Below are 8,587 nucleotides of genomic sequence, written 5' to 3' on the forward strand. Positions count from 1 at the left end.
ATGAAAACCTTTAATTAAAAACATTCCGATGACATTACTGTGCAGGTGAGCGCTTCTCGTCTGTTCACTACAACTTTTCAAAACGGAGCTGGTGGATAAATCCTGTCAATTTGCATGAGTTGCCTTTGAAGCAGGATGAAGATGAGCCTAATGAGCTTTGCTAATTACTGTGCTGATCACTGTCCCTATCTTTTTCTTGCTGTCTCAAACATCTTACCATTTCATACTTTGACTACTTCTAGCATATGCAGTAGGCAATTTCTGCAAACAGTGCATTTCAGTGCTTAGATCAGAGTACATTACTGGAATCTCCAATGCACTCAGCGTGTCTGCCTTAATCTCCAGCATAATTTAAATGGCTGTGAAGGCCAACTTTTTACGGGGAAGGTTTTGAAGATTAAAGTTTGTAAAAAATTAATTTCCATAAACCGTCTAAATCTTCCTAACCTTTCTTCTAACAAAGACTTTGAGTAAAGGTTAAGGTTGCTTTGCTTTTATAAAAAGATATCGAGTTTATACCGCATCCATTATTGAAAATATATAAACATGATTTTCCTTTGTTTTTACAAGATGAAGGATGAGTCAAAATGATTTTGTATGGTAATCATGGAGTCAAGGTTTGGCTAGTACTCATGGCCCAATTAGCTCAAGCTGGTAGACAATAAAAGTAAACCTGAAGGCATCTTTATCCATTGAAATCTATTGAAAGTTTGTATTTATCTTGAATTTTGATCATACTGGTTTATACTTTCATACAATTTCTAACTGATTGATTGACTGGCACACAAAAGACCAATTTAGTAATACCATAGAGCAATTATAAGTAATAAACTGAGCATTCCTTTTGTGTTGCAAAGACTTAACAACAACATTATAAGGATTTCTGCTGATTTTGCACAAAGCCTGTTTCCAAGCCTCAGGTCATGCATCGTCGTGAAATCAATGCAGCTACAGATTGATTAGTCACATGACATTTATAACTGGTGGGATTGGCTCAAGAACATCTGTGGTTCCCATGGGGTCACAGATTTCAAATCCTGCTTCATCTAATCAGCTGCCATTGGGACAAATAAGAATGCCAATGGAAAACTGTCTCTGGGGAAATAATTTATTTAAAAAATGACAGCATGGCAGAGATAAGAGTGAAAGATTTTAAAGGGGTTTAACCAAAAACAACCAACAGAAAAAACAAAAATTCAACAGAAGATCTGATGAAATTTTATCACTGAAATACTTGATTCTGATTGGACTGCTGTACCACTCAGTAATCTGTTACTCTCTCATAACAACCTGTGAAATCTGTTACCAAGAGTTCCTCTGGTGGCTGTTTGTTTAAAAAGTATTTGGTGAAATAATAAAATATCTAGACTAAAATTGAGAATTTTTATAGCTATTTAAAGAGCCCCTATTATGGGTTTTTGAAAATGAGCTTCCATGCAGTGTGTAGCACAGCTCTAAGTGAATGAAAACATCCAGCTGAGGCTTAAATCTGTAAGTGCACCGTGTTTAAAACTATTAATTCTTTAATGAAATAGTCGACTCATAGTCGAATAAATGAATCGTGTTGGGTTCAGATCTTTTGCTTAAACATGTCGACATTGATACAGTACATCACCAACTATGAAGTTCTGGTTTCGGTAAAACGTGAATGCGCGTTTTCCTTCAGACACTAGCAGAGCACAGGGGATCACGGGACTGATCATGACATGAAGATGACGATCACTGATAGAGGGAGAATCAGCTGTGGGGAATAGGGGGTAAAGTTAATTATCACAACAATGCCACAGTAAAGCCAACCTAGTGCTTTGTTCCTGTCATTTTTCTGATTTTTGGAGAGGGGTCTGGATGCAGACCTGGTGCAGTGCAATCTGAGCGGCATCCAATGCTTTTTAATGGGCTCACCTAACCCCACCCCTCACCGTGACGGCACTCGCTCCATTTGAATGCATTGTGTCTGACATTGCATCACTAAGTGATGCAGTCTCAGCTTGCATCATAAAGGCTGCATCCAGATACCATTGGATTTTTGACACAATAACCTTCAATGCCGGATTTGTCGGCCATTTGCTACGGTAAGGAAGGAGGAGCAGAGACTTATGACTGATTTTTTCAGACTTTGTCAGTAACTGTTACAGTTCATATGGACCCATTTCTTTTTCCTCCGGATCATAACATTCAAGTCTAAATAAAATTGTTGTCTCGTGTTTTGTAGTTTGCAAAACATGTAATTAATTGCGTTAAAAAACAGTTGACATTTTAAAACAGTGTCATCTCAAATCAATATCACATGGTGATTCAAGATGTAAAAAGATGGAAAGTGTGTAAACTAGGGTGACCAGAAGATGGCAAGACATACTTGTTTTCATTCACTTGTACTTTTGTCTTTGTTTTCTCGCCTTTATTACATTTCGTGAGGCCTATGTGATGACATTTTATATTTTTGACAAGATGTGGAGGGCTCATTTATGACTCATTCACTTAAAATGTGTTTTCCTATTCCAATGCACTACTTTCCCATTGTTTTCAAAAGCACCAGTCTCTGCAGGCAAAAACTTTTTTCAAAACTGTCAGTTTTGAGAATTTGGGCTTTTTGGCATTTCATAAAGTGTTATTTAAGCCTTTGTTTTCATTTTCAGTTTTATCAATTTGTGCTGATACATTTTAATGCCATTATATATGTATAAAGTAATTTTATTTAAATGATTTTTTTTATTCCTGCATAAGCCATAAATGTCCACTTCAGCAAATTGCATTCACAGAATTTGCATAATTGTATTAAACCATATACAACATTTTATGTGTAATTTTTAGAGAATAAACTAGGGAATGATTTTTAAAAATCTCAAAATTCTCTCTGTAAAAGCCTGTAACTGTGTGTTAACATCAAAAGCGATGAGAGCGTCAAATGAACTGGAAGTCATTCATTTTCAATGGGAACCGGCGGAGATAAATGGCGATGAGTGACACAGTGCCTCAAGGAGAGTTGAATTCAAGTCAAATTTATGGTAATGAGCTATGATGCAGTTCAGCGGCAAGTAATCAAAATGTTGAAGTCCACCACTTGAGAGGATTACAGAGAACACAGTCCTGTAAACTTTGGTTCCAACCACAGTTGTTTCCAAGGGTTTGATCATTGCAGTTGTCTAATTTCCAATTATTTACAATGTTTTCTTACAGTGACATACATAAAAAAAGTTACTGGAGAGTTGATGTGAATTAATGTTATAAACAATGTGTCCATATCATTATCTTCGGATTTATTTTTTTAAGGAAATATTAGAATATTTCAGAATATTTCAGCCATATGGACACATTTTGGATGAGTGGAGCAAAGCCACACCATGTGCAAATACTTAATCTTCCATAGTTAAATGAATTTCCTCATTTTCACTATAGGAAGTATGTTTTATATGGGAACGTAACCTTTTAAATATGAGATCAATGTAGCGAATTTTGACACTCTAATCAGCGGAGCAGGGAAGGCAGACATTGTTGTTGTCAGGGCGCCCAGAGCAAACTTTGATGCTTTCACACCCTTCGGTGTGAACACACAGTAACTCTTATTATGTCAAACAAACAAACAAGAATTGATTACATTTTAGGAAACTTAGTAATTTGTGTGTGTGTGTGTGTGTGTGTGTGTGTGTGTGTGTGTGTGTGTGTGTGTGTGTGTGTGTGCGTGTGTGTGTGTGTGTGTGTGTGTGTGTGTGTGTGATTTTTAATAAATCAAATAGGGAAGTATGGTGATGATAACTCCTAATTTGTTTTTTTACTCTATCCACCTGCATTGTCTTGCCTTAATGAGTGAGTTATTGAATCATTCATTTAAATGATTCATTTGAAATGGCTAGCCTAGTGGTTAGTGCATTGACATATAGTTCTGAGGTGCTTTTAGGAAGTTTGATTCCTGGATTGAGGCCCAATTCTTCCTCTCTCTGCTCTCACTCTATCCTGTCTTATGTAAAAATAACTAATAATAAAAAACTAAGTAAAAAAAAATATGCTTGGTTCCACACCATACCTGCCAACACTCTCACATTTTTCCCAGGAGTCTCCCGTATTTCAGACCCATCTCCCTCCACCCTCCTGTCTGTGAAACCCAGAATTCGATTGAAGCGGAAAAACCCATTTTCTAAAATGTTTTCGAAACCCGGTGCATAGTACAGTTACTTATCCAGTTCTCAGCTGTTTTATTCAGACCCCCACCCCACATGCAGTCCTAACACAAATAAAAATATGTTTTTAGAAAATTAGTTGGTTTCAACATAAAACAATTGTCGTAAAAAAAGAAAAAGAAAAAAAAAGAGTTATTTTAACTCATTTCAAATAAGCAGTTTGAACGAGCAGCAAAAGTCATTTTTTGAGTGCCTGAATGGATTTGTTTTGTTATCATGATGTCTGATTGTACACTGTTAAAAGAACGATTGCAATATTATTTAAATCAGACAATTTCTGCAACGTCATAAGGGTGAATTAATCATGGATTTTTAGTTGAATTGCAATTTTAAGTTGTATTTAGCTGTGCAAATCCCAGCACCGAGCAGTGATTTAGCAGTATATCATAAGAAACAGTCCTACCGAGACAGTCCATGCATTCGTCAGCTCCGTTTCCCACCACTGAGGTTTGAAGAGACAGAAGTTAGTGTGGTATTAAGCTCAAAGCCCAGAGTCAGAAAGCCCAGCCAAGAATCTATCAACAGCTTGATCCCTGCTGATAACCAGTATCTTCTCTTGCTCTGACACTCCCTTACTTGGCAAAAGTACAAGTTGAAGAAACTTACAGAGCATACTCAACCATCAATTTCCACATATGAGTGAACCGACAAAACTGATCTCAGACCAAAGCTGATCATCCATCATGTGCTAAAACAATCCGCTGATTCTGAATCAGCTACTGGCACCATGTTGTTCAGGCTGCAGAAGTCATGTAGTGCTCTTTCTCAAACCTGCTGTTACTGGAGGTCAGGAGTGTGTCCTGAACTCTGCGAGGGCCCTTTATAATTTAACATATACAGCGGGCTGCATCCACACACCTGCTGCACACACACACAAAGAGAGAGTGAGCTAGAGCCTCACTTTTGATCTATTATTGACACTCTGCTGTCTACACTGAAGGATGAAGATTTATGCATGAATCGAGGAATTCACAATGCTGAGGTTGTGCCTTACAATGAGTAAATATACATTGCACATCGGAAACTATACTAAACACTTGTTAAAACAGAATACATGTGGTCATGAGATTAAAGCAAGTAGTAGAATAGAACTAAACAATTTATTCTGCTTCATGGAAGCCTGTTTTTTTTCTTTCTTTTTTTTGCCACAGAACAATATATACAGTTGAAGTCAGAATTATTAGCCCCCTTTGAATTATTAATTTATTTTTTTATATTCCCCAAATGATGTTTAACAGAGCAAGAAAATTTTCACAGTATGTCTGATAATGTTTTTTTCTACTGGAGAAAGTCTCATTTGTTTTATTTTAGCTAGAATAAAAGCAATTATTTATTTTTTTAAAAAACATTTTAAGGTCAGTTATTAGTCCCTTTAAGCAATTTTTTTCTAGTCTACAGAACAAACCATCACTATACAATAACTTGCCTAATTACCCTAACCTGCCTAGTTAACCTAATTAACATAGTTAAGCCTTTAATTGTCACTTTAAGTCATTAAGGCAAAGATAAAATAAATCAGTTTTTAGAAATGAGTTATTAAACTATTATGTTTAGAAATGTGTCGAAAAGATCTTCTCACCGTTAAACAGAAATTGGGGAAAAATAAACAGGGGGGCTAATAATTCTTACTAGACTCCATAATATTTTAGCCCCCCTTTGAATGTTTTTGTTTTGTTTTATTTTTTAAATATTTCCCAGATTTTTAACAGAGCAAGGAAATTTTCACAGTATGTCTGATTAGTTTTTAGAGATGAGTTATTAAAACTATTATTTTTCGAAATGTGCAGAAACATTTTTTTCTTTGACTTCAACTAAACTACCTTTAGTACCTACTTATTTGGCAGACAAAGGCTTTAATAATTTATTAAAAATACAGTGAAAACTGTAAAATGTTATTAAAATATACATTAACTGTAGTTTTACTGAATGTATTTAAAATGTATTTAATTCTATATATATAAATATATATATAGAAATATGTGAAACAGATTAAAATTGTTCGCAAAAGCAAGAAACAGAAGGTGATGTTTTAATGAGGCTTAAACGCACCAAGGGAAGAGCATGACTTGATACTGTATGTGAAGGCAGACCATTCCAAAGACGAGGGGCTGTGACAGAAAAAGCCCTGTCACCTTTAGATTTTAACCGTGATTAGGGAGCAATTAGCTGAAACTGGTTTTCCGACCTAATTGTCCTCAATGAAGTATGCCAATGAAGATGCTCAACAATGTAAGTAGGCGCCAACAATAACTTGTATTGATTGCTAAATTGGACTGGGAGCCAGTGAAGGGATGATAAAATTTGAGAATTTTTTTGTCCCACTAAAAAGCCTAGCTGCATTTTGAACCAGCTGCAGGCGTACAATTGAAGCATGTGATACTCCTGAATACCGAAAGTTGCAGTAGTCCAATCTGGACATAATAAAAATGTAGATAATGGTTTCCAACTCCTTAAAAGACCGAAAAGGCTTCAATTTAGCAATGTTCCTTAATTGATAGAAACCACTTTTGATGACAGAATTTATTTGCTTGTCAATCTTTAACTCTGTGTCAAAAATACCCTCCAAGACTTTTAGCGTGACTGTGGACCTTAGGCTTAAATGAACGTAGTTGTAAATAGTAAATGGTGAAATATTATTACAATTTTAGGTTAATGTTCTCCTATTGATTGTAGTTTTAAATTAAATTTATTCCTGTGATTCAAATCTGTGTGGTTGTGTACCTAGCATAGATATATACACTAGATATCGCATACAGACCCTGAGTATGCTTCAATACTGCCGCCACAATTGTACAGTGCTCCTAAGACAAAAGTCATTCAGCCGCACTATTAAAGACTAAAGCCAATTTAAAGATGCTGGACTTTAGCGCTGTGTACAGGTGTAGTAATGAGCAAACAAAGAAAACAAAGTATAAAGGCACAACATTTAGCTTTTTACGATTTTGTATGCTATGAACTTTTGTGCTCAATAAGTACTGATGATAATACAGTCTCTGACTGCATTGACCGTAAGGCAAAGTAGCACCAACTCGCACTAAATACTAGGCTTATGCTAGTTTTGTTGAATAAAATAAGCAAACAATGTACAAACAAGATGCTGCAGTGCTAGACACTTGTATATTGTTGACTTAGTGAAGGAGTCGTTCATAACAGGGATTCATTCACAAATTAATCGCTCTCTCCGTTAAAATTAGAAGTGAAAGCAGAATAGGAAGTGTGTTTCAGGACATGGATTAGATCAAATTTAACAGAGATGGAGAAAAATACGTTTCCATGCATACAAACACGCGCTCTTTGTCTGCACTGCCTGTGCGATCTCTTATCCATCTATGTAAGAGATGTAAAATTATAATTTTCATAATAAAAAAAAAGATTGCATACCGACCACCGGGAAAACTCCCGATCAAAGATATATGTATTTATGTGTATATACATTTCTTGCTCTCGATGGCCAGTCCTCCACTTCATCTTGGTCCCACATTCATTTCAAAGGACCTGTATTCTGTACTAAAATGGAGATTGCTTTCAATAAACAACAATAGGGTAGGCGACATCTAATGTAAATATCGATGTGTACCTACATAGTATACCAAATATCCTCACAAGCATAGTCCCTTTGGGGACAAAAGAAAAAGGCTCATAAACTACACAAATCAAAGTATTTTGAACATTCAATTCAATTCAATTCAGCTTTATTTGTATAGCGCTTTTACAATGTAGATTGTGTCAAAGCAGCTGCACATAAATGTTCATATAGTAACTGGATCAGGGTAGTTCAGTTTTTAGTGTTTAAGTTCAGTTCAGTTTAGCTCAGATCAGTGTGGTTTGAAGTCATTATTGAGAGTCCAAACACTGAAGAGCAAATTCATCCATGAGTAGCTTTTCAGATCCTGAGCGATGCAAGCCAGTGGCGACAGCGGAGAGGGAAAAAAAACTTTACCAATAGGAGAGTGAAGAAAAGAAACCTTGAGAGAACCAGACTCAAATCGGCACGACAACATGTAAAAACTGCAGATTGAATATACAGTTTGTACACTATAAAAGCATTAGATCCATGGCACTGCTCAGACAATAGTGTCGTTATTCAGTTCTGAGTCAGTTCAGTGTGGGTTCTCATTTGATATTATCATATCCAGAAAAGAGATTATTCATAAAATGTGATGACAACAAGGATTTGAAAAATTGCACATCTGTGGCCTGATCAGTGATTCTGAAAGGTCTAATCTTGATTTAACACCGGTCCTGTTTGCAAGCATACAAATAGATTTGGGCTTTTCAAAAAACAGAAATGACCTTGTCAGATGAGGATTCAGATGAATCCTGGCAAACGCCAGGACAGCCTCCAAGAGGAACAGCTTCGATGAAAACTAGTGTTTGCTTTAGAAAGCCTTGACAGAGACAGCCACAGTGCA

Source organism: Danio rerio, chromosome 7, assembly GCF_049306965.1.
Source record: "Danio rerio strain Tuebingen ecotype United States chromosome 7, GRCz12tu, whole genome shotgun sequence".
NCBI classification, from domain to species: domain Eukaryota; kingdom Metazoa; phylum Chordata; class Actinopteri; order Cypriniformes; family Danionidae; genus Danio; species Danio rerio.